We start from the raw sequence: 12,769 nt of genomic DNA, 5'->3' as shown, positions 1-12,769 counted from the left end.
AAAAAAAATCGCAGGGCTTTTTTGTTGGTGTTATTGCAGTTGCTTTTAAATTTTAGAGAATTATATTATGCATGGATGGGTAATATTGCCTAGTCTTTTCCTGATCAAAGGTTCTGATCTAAAGTTATCTTAATCTGAAGTTCAAGATAAAAAAAAAAATATTTTCAACTAGGGCACATTTAAGTAATTGTGGCCACAGTATATTTCATGGAATGAAATACAGTCAGCAGTTTTAAGTTACTTAAATTATATTTCTGGAGATCATTTTATTAAAGTCTTACTTTGAAAATCAGAATTCCTGGGATTGGGAAGTTTTTTAACTCATCCAACTGATCACAGAAAATGTACAGTGAGCATTCATGGCAATTGTCAGGACATGTATTACGGTTAGAGACAAATGATAAAATATGCTGTTGGCACTACAGGTGACTTTGGGGTGGGGGGAGATGGAAGGAGGGGATAAACATTATTGTGTCTGTCAACATCTCTTTTAATTTCCAAGACACCTATCACCATGATGAGATCTGTAAACTGACACATTAACTTAAAATCAGTACATAATGTGCTAAATTCTTTACACTCTTTGCTGTAGGAAAGGAAAGGAAGGAAAGTTTAGTAAGGATCGAGGAAGTATGACTAAGAGTAAGCACTTTCCGTAGGCCCTGGCTGCATCATGATGACATATTTTCCCTAAGCAATCTGGTCTTGTTTCCTTCAAAGGGCTTGGGCCTGGGCAGTGGAAAAGAGTGTAGTCTGAGCACATATGGACCAGGAATTCTCCTAAGTGCACTCAGTAAAGATTACTGCTGTTGAGGTAAATGGCCTATTGCTTTGTTTTTCAACAGCTCACTTTTGGCAAAATTGGATAAAGTGGAATGCACAGAATGATAAGTAAATTTAAATAGATTACAACACAGTAGATTTAAATCTAATTTTAGGGGAAATGAGCTATTTTCACAGAGTGTTGACTATAATCTAGGGTATTTTATAAAATCTGTATCAGACAATATGAATTAGAGAGCAATAATGCATATTCCCTATCTTAAAGAGCTCTGTGTTTCTATGTTAGTAGTATCAATACATCAATGAAATGCTATGATGGATTGGATCAAAAGTTCTGTTTGAATAAAGAATGATCACAGACTATTGGTTAGTCTCCCATAAAGAAAAAAATAAAATCGGTCTGCTTTTATTTGCTAAACATAATTGACTGCTAAATTATATCTTTCTTCATTACATCCCAGGACATGTGAAAGGCAGTGTGCCTTAAAGGTTGCACTGTATAGAAGAAACATTATTTCAGAAGTGAATAACCTAAAGTAAATCCACTGAATTTCTCCCCACCCTGCCCCATGGAGAGCTATGCTCAGTCTCTTAATCTCCTGACTTTTCCTGACCATCTTATTCTGAAAAATAAGCTCTCTTTAATTTTTATGAATCCAAAATATAATGAATATTGACCTTTGTTCCAAGTGGAATATGAATTTAAATTTCTGCTTTTGGTTTTATTCAGCCCTCCTGAAGGCAAGAAAAACTTCTCTATTTTCCTTATGACGTTCTTATCTCTCGTTCACAGAATCCTTGAGGGAATCCATTATCTTCCACAAAATTTGAAGTTAACAGATACCCTATACAGAGATTTCCAATCACCTTAATTCACTGATTATAAACCTTCTTTGAGCATCCCATTACAGGAGTCTGCCTCGATTCCTCTTGGTCCCATTTAAAACAAGAAGAGCCTGCTCATAACATTGGACTAAGTAGAGTAGTGCTGGGAATTTACTTTTATAAATATTTCTATTAATCTGCCTTTAAAAATTCCTTCTCTAAAAAAATCACTTTCCTTATAAGGAATACTGCAAACTTTCTATTTTAAAATTAATACAAAATCAAAATAGAAAATTTGGCAAAGAATAGAAGAAAAAAAAAATTTTTTTTTTAATTTTATTTATTTATTTATTTATGGCTGTGTTGGGTCTTCGTTTCTGTGCAAGGGCTTTCTCTAGTTGCGGCGAGCGGGGGCCACTCTTCATCGCGGTGCGCGGGCCTCTCACTATCGCAGCCTCTCTTGTTGCGGAGCACAGGCTCCAGACGCACAGGCTCAGCAATTGTGGCTCACGGGCTTAGTCGCTCTGTGGCATGTGGGATCTTCCCAGACCAGGGCTTGAACCCGTGTCCCCTGCATTGGCAGGCAGATTCTCAACCACTGCACCACCAGGGAAGCCCCAGAAAAAAAAATTTTAAACCAAAGTACTCTACCTAGAGACAAATTTTTAATTTGTATATTTTGATGTAGTTTTTAGAGAAAAATGAAAATTTTGGACTAATACAAAATGTGCGACACAATTTTGTATCTTTCATTTTTTAGTTAATGTATTATTTTCTTTTCTATGTTAAATATTCTTAGTCAATAAAAATTTTAAATGAATATAAAATTACATTGCTTGGCTGCAGCATACTTTTAATAAAAGTTTTGATGATTTTATTTTTCCATTTTATTGTTAAATATATTTGAGACGTATTTTTCTGTATAGTGAAGTGAGGATCTAACATGATCTTTTTCAAAGAACCATTTCAAACCATTTTCTTTTGAACAATATATTCTTTCTCATTGGTTTTATATGCTTTCTTTAGCTTTGTAACTGATATCCTCAAATCTGCTCTTCCTCTCCTTTAATCCATGATGTAAACACAGTAATCTTTTTAAAGCAATTAAAAATTGTCTGAGCAATTAACGGGATATGAGGAAGACTGCAGGAGAGGTGGATTTTAAGTGAAAATAAACCAGTTGATCGGTTCTGAAATTTGGGATTACTCATTAGATTTCCATATAGAGATATTGAGCTTGGAGTTTAAGGATGGGCCACATGTTTATAGTGTTTAAGGCATACTATTGGATTGAAATCACTTCGAAGAAGTTCAAAGATTTAGTCCCAAAGCACTCCACTGTTTACAAGTAAAGTAGTTGAGAAATTACTGATGAAGGGGCCGCTTAAGAGGGAGAAAGAAAGCCAACAGAGTGACAGCCAATGAGGAAAGTGTTTCAAGAAGAGAAGGTATCAGCTATGGCTGCTAATAGGTAGAGCATGAGAAGGTCTAGGAATTGACCCTTGGATTTAGCAATCTGGTGGTTGGCAACCTTAGCATTAGTTGTTTTGCTGGACTGATAAACTGAAACTTTGACTGGGGTGGGCTTAAGGAAGCATGGAAAAGATCAGAAAAATGAGTACAGAAAACTCTTCCAAAGAATACTGCTGTAAAGGTAAGCAAATAAATGGGGTGGTGGCTACAAGTAGCTACTGAAACAAAAGAATTTCTTTTGAAGATGGAAAATATGGCATATCTGTATTCAGATGGGAATAATTCAGTGGAGGAGTGAAAATTAGGAAGCAGAAAATTAGCATAAAAAAGGGGGAAATTGTTGGGAAAGGGACCTAAGATAGATGAGAGAGGTTAGACTTAAATGGAAGTCTATAGCTTCCATTTGGAAGAGGAAGCTATAGACTACTGACTTAATGGAAGTCAATAATAGCTTCTATATTGTAAGAGGAGGGAGGCAGAGCATATGCATATTCAGTTTGCTGTGAAGAAGTGGAGAATCCCTCCCAATTACTTCAATTTTTATTTTTCAGTCAAATGTGAATCAAAGGTAGCTCAGAGTGAGGATGGTGATGATCTATTGGAGGCTGGAGACGAAAGGTGTAAAATGGGCCTCAGGCCAATAGGGAGAATGAAAAGACCAGGACAGCAAGGTAGCTCTGTGGGCAGTCCAGTTCTACCATGAATTTAAAATGAAGCCAGTCAGCATGACTTTGCATTTTATACTATTCTACTCTATTGCATTGGTATAGAAATGGAGCAGGCAGAGTTAGGATTAACAAGAGACTGTCTTTTTCCATGAAAATGTGACAGTTTAGGGGAGTCAGGAGTTGATGGTGTATAGAAGGAGTGATTATGATTACTACTAGAATATAAGCTGAGGAAGAAGGAACGTGAGTATCTGAAGGAGGGAAATGAAAATGTGATAAGGTCTATGCAGTGAGTGTAAAAAGTTTTTCTGCCAGGAAAACAGAAGAACTGTGTCTATGTGTATGAGAGGGAGTAAGCTAGAGCAAGGTAGGAAGAAGTCAGAGAGTGAGATTCCCAAACCTGAGGTCACAGAAGTGGTCTAGCTTAGGTAATTTTACATCATCATTTATGAATATTGGACCAGTTGGTTGATAGGGAACTATGAAGGCAGTGTGTGAGAAGTATCATCTATGTACTAATTGCAATTTCCAACAATCAAGAATCATGAGAGGAGTAGTACTAAAGAGAATGGACAGCAAGCCAGGAACTAAAATTCTCAGAGTGGGGGAGTGGTGCCCTAGAGATCTGTTAATACCACCTGAACTATGTCTTTTAAATGGTTGTTTAGGTTTCTTTCATAGCTATGCCTATAATTTTTCTTGGTTCCTGTCTCTTTTCTCAATCTCCATAAACTCATCATTTCACATCTTTGTCACTCTCCAATTAATTCAAGGAGAGCTTCTTATGTTTGTTCTCCACCTTGCTAATTCCCTGTACTGTTACTTAGGCTTTTTTATTTCCTCAAATGGAGATGTTAATTCTGTTACTCTTGAAACGTTTACCTGTATCAATTCTTTTCATTTTCTTCACATTTTCATTTCAACTGGTTCTTACAGTTTTCCATTCTTACTTTCTAGAGTCCAAACCCTCTCATATCATGCTAAAAATGCAGAACAGCTTCTGAAATGTTATTTTGGGTTTTTTTCCCAAAGATATGCTTCCCCTTTGAATCTTTGGATGACGTTATTTTTTTCCTTTCTTCTGTAGGATTTCTTTATGAGTTCTGGGTAAGTGTTTTTATCAACTTGCCTCACATGAGGACAGAGTTCCTTAGGTCCAGTTTTGCGAGCAGGACAGGTGTGAGAATTATCCTTGACTGCAGTTGGTGGCCAAATGGATCTGTCAGATATTACTCGAACTGTCTTCACATTAGCTGGATCAAAGGCTGATCTGTTTTGTTCCAATTGCCAGTTTAAGAAGTTTTCTTAGTAAGTACATGAAAAAAATGCTCAGCATCATCAGTCATTATGGAAATGCAATTTTAAAAAATGAGATACCACTCTACACTAAGATGACTAAAATAAAAAAGACATTAACAAGAGTTGGTGGGGATACAGCGAAATCAGAACACTCATATACTGCTGGTGGGGAAACAAAATGATGCAGTCACTTTGGCTTTTGATAATTTGACTATAATGTGTCTTAGTGTGGATCTCTCTGAATTTATCCTGCCTGGAGTTCTTAGAGCTTCTTGTATGGGCAGATTTACATATTTCATCAAATAAGAGATGTTTTTGGCCAATATTTTTTCAAACATTCTTTCTGCTCCTTTTTCACCTCTACCACTGGGACTCCAACTATGCACATGTTGGCCCACTTGATGGTGTCCCATAGATCTCAGACTCCACTATTGTTTTCTTCATTCATCTTCATCCTTTTTTCTTTTGGTGCCTCAGACTGAATAATCTAAATTGATCTATCTTAATTTCATTGATTCTTTCTTCTGCTGAAACCTGCTGTTGCAATCCTCTAGTGAACTTTTCATTTCAGTTATTGTTATGTTTAGGCTCCAAATGTCTATTTGGCTCTTTTTTTAAAGCCATTTTCTTTGTCAATAGTTTCATTTAGCACTTTGAGCATATTTAAAATATTTGATCTAAAATCTCTGTCTAGTAAGTCCAGTGCACAGGATACTTCAGGTAAAGTTTCTATGAATGTCTTTTTTCCTGTGAATAGGCCACATTTTCTTCTTTCTTTGCATGCCTTGTAATTATTTTGTTGAAAACTGGACACTTTGAATATTATAATGTGACAGCTCTAGAAATCAGATTATTCTCATTCCCCAGGATTGTAACTGCTTATTGTGGGTTGTTATTTTTTGTTTTGTTTCAGTGACTTTTCTGAACTATTTTTGTAAAGCCTATACTCTTTGTCATGTGTGACCACTGAAATTACCAGTTTATACTTGGGCTCTGTTCTGGGACACACCTTTAACACTTAGCCAGACTTTTTACAACTCTGCCTTAGCCTTCACTTGTGTTTGTGTGGAGCGTAAAGGGGAGCCAGAGGTAAAAGATTAAGATTCTCTTAGACCTTTGCTGAGCATATGTCTGATCCCGGGCATGTGCGTTGCTTAATTATCTGATGCAAGCAGGAGCTTTTAAAAGCACTTATTGCCCCACATACCTCAACCTCATGCTTACTAACCTTTTTGGTCTGCAAACACCCACCCAAGAAGCCACCCTTGTCCTGGCAATACTCCAAATCAGGTAAAACAATGGCAAGCCCCTGCACTGGTCCTTCAAGAATCTACCAAACAGGATGAAATTCACAGCCAGTTTTTGAGAATAAGGTCTATATTGCTCCCTCTGGCACTAGTAACCTGCATCAGGATTTTAAGCTGTCATCATCATAGCTACTGCTAATCTGGGAGTGGGGAAAATGAGCAGCAACTTAAAATGTCAGAGCACTCTCTTAGTGCAATGCAGCAACGTCTTTCTTCATTAAGCTTTCCTCTGGTTATGATAAGTTTTTGAGAGGATTCCAGAGTTCTGAACAAGTTGATTCTGATGATTTTTGCTAGCTTATCAGTTGCTTTTGTGGAGGTATAAAGTTCTGGAATTGTCTAATCTGGCTAATCAGTGATGTCACCACATTAGTGCTGCCACTTTTGAAAACAGTTCGACCTTCCTCAAAAAGCTTACCATGTTACTCTATGATCCAGCAATTCCAATTTTAGGTACCTGAGAGAACTGAAAGCATACAAACTTGTACACAAATTTTCATAATACCCTTATTCAAAATAGCACCCTCCTCAAATGGAAACAACCCAAATGTCCAACAACTAATGAAATGGATAAACAAAATGTGGTGTATCTACACAGTGAATACCATTCAACCATAAAAGGAATGAAGTACTGATATATGCTAAAACATAAGTGAACTCTGAAAACATTATGCTAAATGAAAGAAGTCAGATACAAAAGGATACATATTGTATAATTCCATTTGTATGTAATGTCCAGAATAGGCAAATCCATCGAGACACAAAGTAGATTCGTGGTTGCCAGGGGCTGGGGGGAAGAAGATATGGAGAGTGACTGATAATGGGTGTGGAGTTTCATTTATGGGTGATAAAAATGTTCTGGAAGTAAATAACAGCAATGGTTGCACAAGTTTGTGAATATACTAAAACCCTCTGAATTGTACACTTTAAAATAGTGAATTTTGTGGTATGTGAATTATATCTCAATTAACTTTTTTTTTCTTTTAAAGTAGTAGTGTCTTATCTAAATCATTTCTTCTCCTGGATATATTATAGAGCTTACTTGTGCTCTATAAGTAAATGGAATTTATATATCCCAAGTATCCCCTGATTGATATTGATACTTATTTATAAGGAATATATTCCAAGGATGTGTTTTCATGGTAGAGCTACTTCAGCAACCCACAAAATTTCTTATGCATAAGTTGATAATATCCTAAAGTATGCCACAGTTCAAATATATGGAATTAGATAAATTATAAATATTAAAACAAACCTGGCTCTAGTAACTAATCAACAATGTTTATATAAAACAAGAAGCTGTTGCTATGACAATAACACTGGCATTTTTATACTTTTGTGATCTTTTACTTGATAATGGACTTGCCATAATACATTTTGACGTATGATTTTTTAAACCACATATTAGAAAATCATCTTTATGTTTAACATTAAAAATACTGAAAACTTTCCTTATTGCATAAAAATTAAACTATTTACTATATGGTTCATTAAATCAGCTTGACATATAACAAGTGTTCAGTCCCAATATTTTTTCACATACTCATTTCACTGTGTGCCAGAGAATTCAGACTTTTCACATAATTTCTAGCAAAGATTTCAACACCTTTTCTAACCTCTCTTCATAAGAAGGAGTTAATAAAATGAAAATGAAGACATTATTTGCTATACTTGAATAAGAACATGGATTTTTTTTCTGAGTCTAGAAAGGAAACAAAGAATAAACTATAGAAAATATAATTTTTAGAGTAAAACCTTTGATTCCAGTACTAACAGCAACTGGATCATTTGCCCTACAAAACTACTATGAGTATTTGTTAGTGACAGAAATTCAGGGAGGAGAACAATATTTACTATAGAGAAAAATTATGGCACATAATAAGAAACACGAAAGATATAGGAAATATGCTCTAACATGATTTTTTATTAAACATCCTGAAAATTAGTATATTTTGAAAGCCCTAGCTCATTGCTAAATTAGTTATTTCTAATCTTTATATTCCTATCAAATATAAACATATGCACTATTATGAACTGATTGTTTGTGTCCCAGCGAATTCATATGTTGAGCTCTAATCCCCAATGTGATGGTATTAGAGATGGGGCCTTTGAGAAGTAATTAGAGTTAGATGAAGTCATGAGGGTGGAGCCATCATGATGGCATCAGTGCCCTTATAAAAAAAGACATGAGAGGGACTTCCCTGGCGGTCCAGTGGTTAAGACTCCACACTTCCAGTGCAGGAGGCATGGGTTCGATCCCTGGTCGGGGAACTAAGATCCCACATGCTGTGCAGGGCGGCCAAAAAAAAAAAGACACAAGAGAGTTTGTACCAAGGAAAGGCCAATCTACCACATGAACTGGGAAAAGCTACTTACTGAACCTGCAAAATTCCTTGTATCCAAGTTTACACCCAATGATGCACTTATTGTATCCACAGTTACTCTAGAAGAGTCCAAGTCCCTCTTAAAAGGTTTTTAAAGAGACTCTTAGAGCAATTAATACTACCTACTATATATCTCACAATGTTTAAAATTGTTTTTTGATTACTTAGTCATTTGAAATTGGCTAATTCAGGGTTAATTTCCAAATAAACACTCAGCGGTAAAAAGAGAGCAGGTTTCTTTTAGAGCAAACGTCCTGGATTTTTGATAATTCAGTCTGTCTGTTGGTCCTGCCAAATTTTGCTCTGACGCATTCCACGTAGACAGACAACTCTAGCAGGCTTGAGCAGGTGCTATTTGTGAAATCTAGTGGGATTAATTCTTTGTAGTTTAACAAGCCAAGCCCTGTTATGTACTAAATCATCTCAATGTCAGCCTCCTAAAGAACTATTTAGCTTAAACAAACCAAAATCTGTTGCTAAGAGAGATAAAATAATAATAATAATTATAGCAGGCAAATTTTGTAACCTTCTGACCAAGACCTTGTTGACATTTCAGCTTTTTCCATGAATTGAACTTGTCAAGTTTATACAGACAGTATTTGCACTGACTTCATTTCACATGTGTTATTGCAAAGCTTATGTTATATTTTTCAAACAAAGTGTAAAGAAGCCTGTCAAATAACATGGAAAATCCTGGAAGGACGACATGTGTATGATAGGTCAAAACAACAGTTTGACTCTGTCTCATCTTAGGTGCTATAAAACTCAGGACTTAAAAGGAAGACATTTTATAATAGGATTTTAAACCAGTTTTTTTCTAGTTTTGATTGATATTAATGATTCAACATATTTAATTAAGAAATAAGCCACATAGTACATCCTGTAGTTTTACTGGGCCAACAGTATGCTAGAATGCTTCTCTCGTGTAAAAATAAAGGACGTACAGATACTGATTGTGATTAAATTGAAGACTGACAGAACTGCAGTCTTCAAAAACGTATGACTGATCACCATTCACCTTTGGTGTATTACAGCCGGGATATGTTTCAAGTGTTGTTTAAACCAGGAGAAATTTCACAGTGCACAACAGTGTTATATTTAATACAAATCCTCTAGGGTAGAGGCTAAGCAATTGGATCAGTATCAAGAACAGAATGTTTTTAGCTTTGATGAATGTTCTAGCCAAGTGTAGGGTTCCAAATGGAATCCAAGATTACTGTGATACAACAGACCAGCAAAAGGTGAAGTTTCTACCAGAATCAGCAATTGATTAAGTGAATGAATGAGAAATAGCTTTAAAGATTAAGGAATTTCATTTAAAAAGCCTTCTTAGTAATAGGCACAATGCAACTGATGGTTTCCACACATTAATTACTCTTTTATGTATTTATGCCAAATAACTAAATGGGCTGACGATTTTGAAAATACTATTGGTTACACTCTTGGCACAATCAGAGACTGTACTACTTTCCTGTTAAATGCTATACAAATTGTTTTTAACCGTAATACCAAGCGTGTTTTCCACTTATTCAAGTAATTGTTCTTTACTTTGATTTACCACTGTGTCTCATCTTTTCTGTTGATTTACAGTTGTCAGAGTTGAACTATAAAGGGGCCAGGAAACCATGATAAATGAGAATACGCATGCAATAAATAGCAGACTGAAGTGATGCATCTGTTTTAGAGAGCTATCCTGCCACTTGGATAGTTTCATTTTCTGAGTAAATAACTATAATTTTCTTATTATAAACTTTACTGAACTCATGTTCAGGCAGCTGTGAACTTCTATAGTTGCTCCACTGAGGAATGGTTTATTAACCATTTAATATACCTCCTATCCTAAACCTTCATGGCAGTAGAAAGTTTCAACTACACATCTATTAACCTAGTGTTCAAGTTTTCAAATTCAAATCTGTAGGTAGTCAGAAGAGTGTACTGTTCTAAAATTGCAAAAGTTTGTCCTTAGTTGATTAATTTTGAATTATACAGGTCATCTTTAAAAATCCAAGAATTTTTTTGAATAATAAATTTTAAGGTCTTTCAAGTCTACATATAATATTCTTAAAGACGCCCATTCATTAGGTAAAATTGAAAGGTAAATGAAAACAGGACAAGATTTAAAAATGGCACATATGTCCTTGTATACTTCCCATTTATGAATGCTGCCCCCAAAAGGGGAGTGAGTCCAAATCAAAGCAATATTTATTTTTTTAACTAGTAATTTTTTTCAAGTACAAAAATGTGTATGAAGATATTCTTGTATGTATTTCAGCTGTTTGCTTGTACCTTAATTAGAAAACTGAATTTGAACAAAATTAAGTGCTCGTTAAATATTTTTGTAATTATGACAAATTATGACAAATGTACAATGTAGATAGTACTCAAGCCTGGGACATCTTTATTATGAACACTAGACCACTTCAAGAAATAATTTATGCCTTCAATTAATGCATTATGTGTGTCAGTACCTCAACTTTCTTCCTCTTCTTACTAATTCCCGTCAACTGTCATATTTCCTCAAAGATATTCAGGGAGAATCCAGTGATGCTGGTACTCTGCTTTTCTCCAAGTTGTAGTTTAGTCATTCTCACAGAGTATCACTAATGAATGATTCTCTTTCTAAACAATCTGAAGCAGAAGAAAAGTTGGCTGATAACGGAACATCCGACTCAGAAATATACTTATTCATTTCAGAGGACTAAAGTAGGTAAACAGCCTTATATTGCCTGAGCTGCCCATAAAATCAACTTTAACTTCAAAAGCAAAAACATTGGACAAATTAGTTTACCTCTCACTGAACCTTAATCTTCTCTGTAAAAGGACCTACCACAGAGAACTGTAGAAGGAATTAAATGATATAATACTTGTAGAGTATTTAAAACAGTAACTGAACAATAAACGTCAGTATTATTATTATCATACAAATGCACTTATGTTCACTCCTATTGTTTTTTCATGAAAAGCAGCATCACAAGTAATATTAATACTGTTAAGTTTTCTCTGCAGAAAAGATAGAAGAGCAAACCAAGGTATTTTTTTGCCCTGTCAAAATTGAATTTAAGTTTTTAAAATGTAGGAAAAAATTGCACCAGATTATATTGATAAAAATTAAGCAAAGATTGTTTGCATTTTAGCTTCCTTTGTTTTCCATCCGCAAGTTTTCATTTTTAAAGAAATGTAGTCTAAACATGGTGAAAATTATTGACTGGTCCAACTTCCAAAAAAAAAAATCAGCCCACATTCGATGAAAGTTCATGAACCTTGGCAAAACTTTTGTTGAACCTCCCTGAGTTTCAGGTTTACTTGAAACTGAAACTAGGTGAGTCTCACATTTTATTATGAATGTTTCACAAAGTTCTACAAATAAAACGTGATTTACGCAACAAGTAATATTTGATCCTTACCTGTTGCTAACTCTTCTTCAAAATTTCTCAGTACTTATATCTGACTTTTTTATGCTTTATATAGTAACTTTCAGGCTGAATTCTTCTTTATATTTTTAACGTTTATTATTAAGAACAGGGATGAATATATTATTATTCAATAAATATCTTCTGTGATAAGGTGAGTCATTGCCCATTCCCAGAAATTCACTTTTTCCTAAGAAGGGTATAATGGTATAATGATTTCTTCCTCTTAAAGAATCTTAGATAAAAGCACCTTTTTTTTTTCAGTTTTTACACTTAGAATTTCACATTTATTAATCTCAAGGTGATCAGCTCCAGTTCACTGTAGTTATTTCTTATGAGTGTTCTATACACAATTATTTGAATTTTCCACATTCTTTATTTCTTGATAAATACCACACAGATTATTTACATGTCATTTCTTATTTTAATACAAAGGAAAGAGAAATAGTGACAAAAGTGCCATGATATATATTGTTTTTATTCAGTAACATTGTGTTATATATGACTCAAGAACAAACATTTCTTTATTTCTTATAATAATTCACCTTTTAATATCAGTGAGAATAGATTAGTGACAAATCCCTGTGAATACAGATTTCATAATTATATTAGGTGGGTAC

The 12,769-nt window shown here is 34.7% G+C and overlaps 1 long non-coding RNA gene across 1 annotated transcript in view; it reads left to right on the top strand.

Annotated features, from left to right (window-relative positions):
* The window catches only part of LOC309628400, a 723,103-nt gene that overhangs the window by 223,342 nt on the left and 486,992 nt on the right, over positions 1-12,769 (top strand). The gene's annotated exons all lie outside the window — the stretch shown is intronic.

Source organism: Balaenoptera borealis (genome assembly GCF_965194805.1).
Source record: "Balaenoptera borealis genome assembly, chromosome: 4".
In the NCBI taxonomy this organism is placed as follows: Eukaryota; Metazoa; Chordata; class Mammalia; order Artiodactyla; family Balaenopteridae; genus Balaenoptera; species Balaenoptera borealis.
The sequence above is the reverse complement of the archived record's forward strand: the minus strand, read 5'-3'. Positions and strand labels throughout refer to the sequence as shown.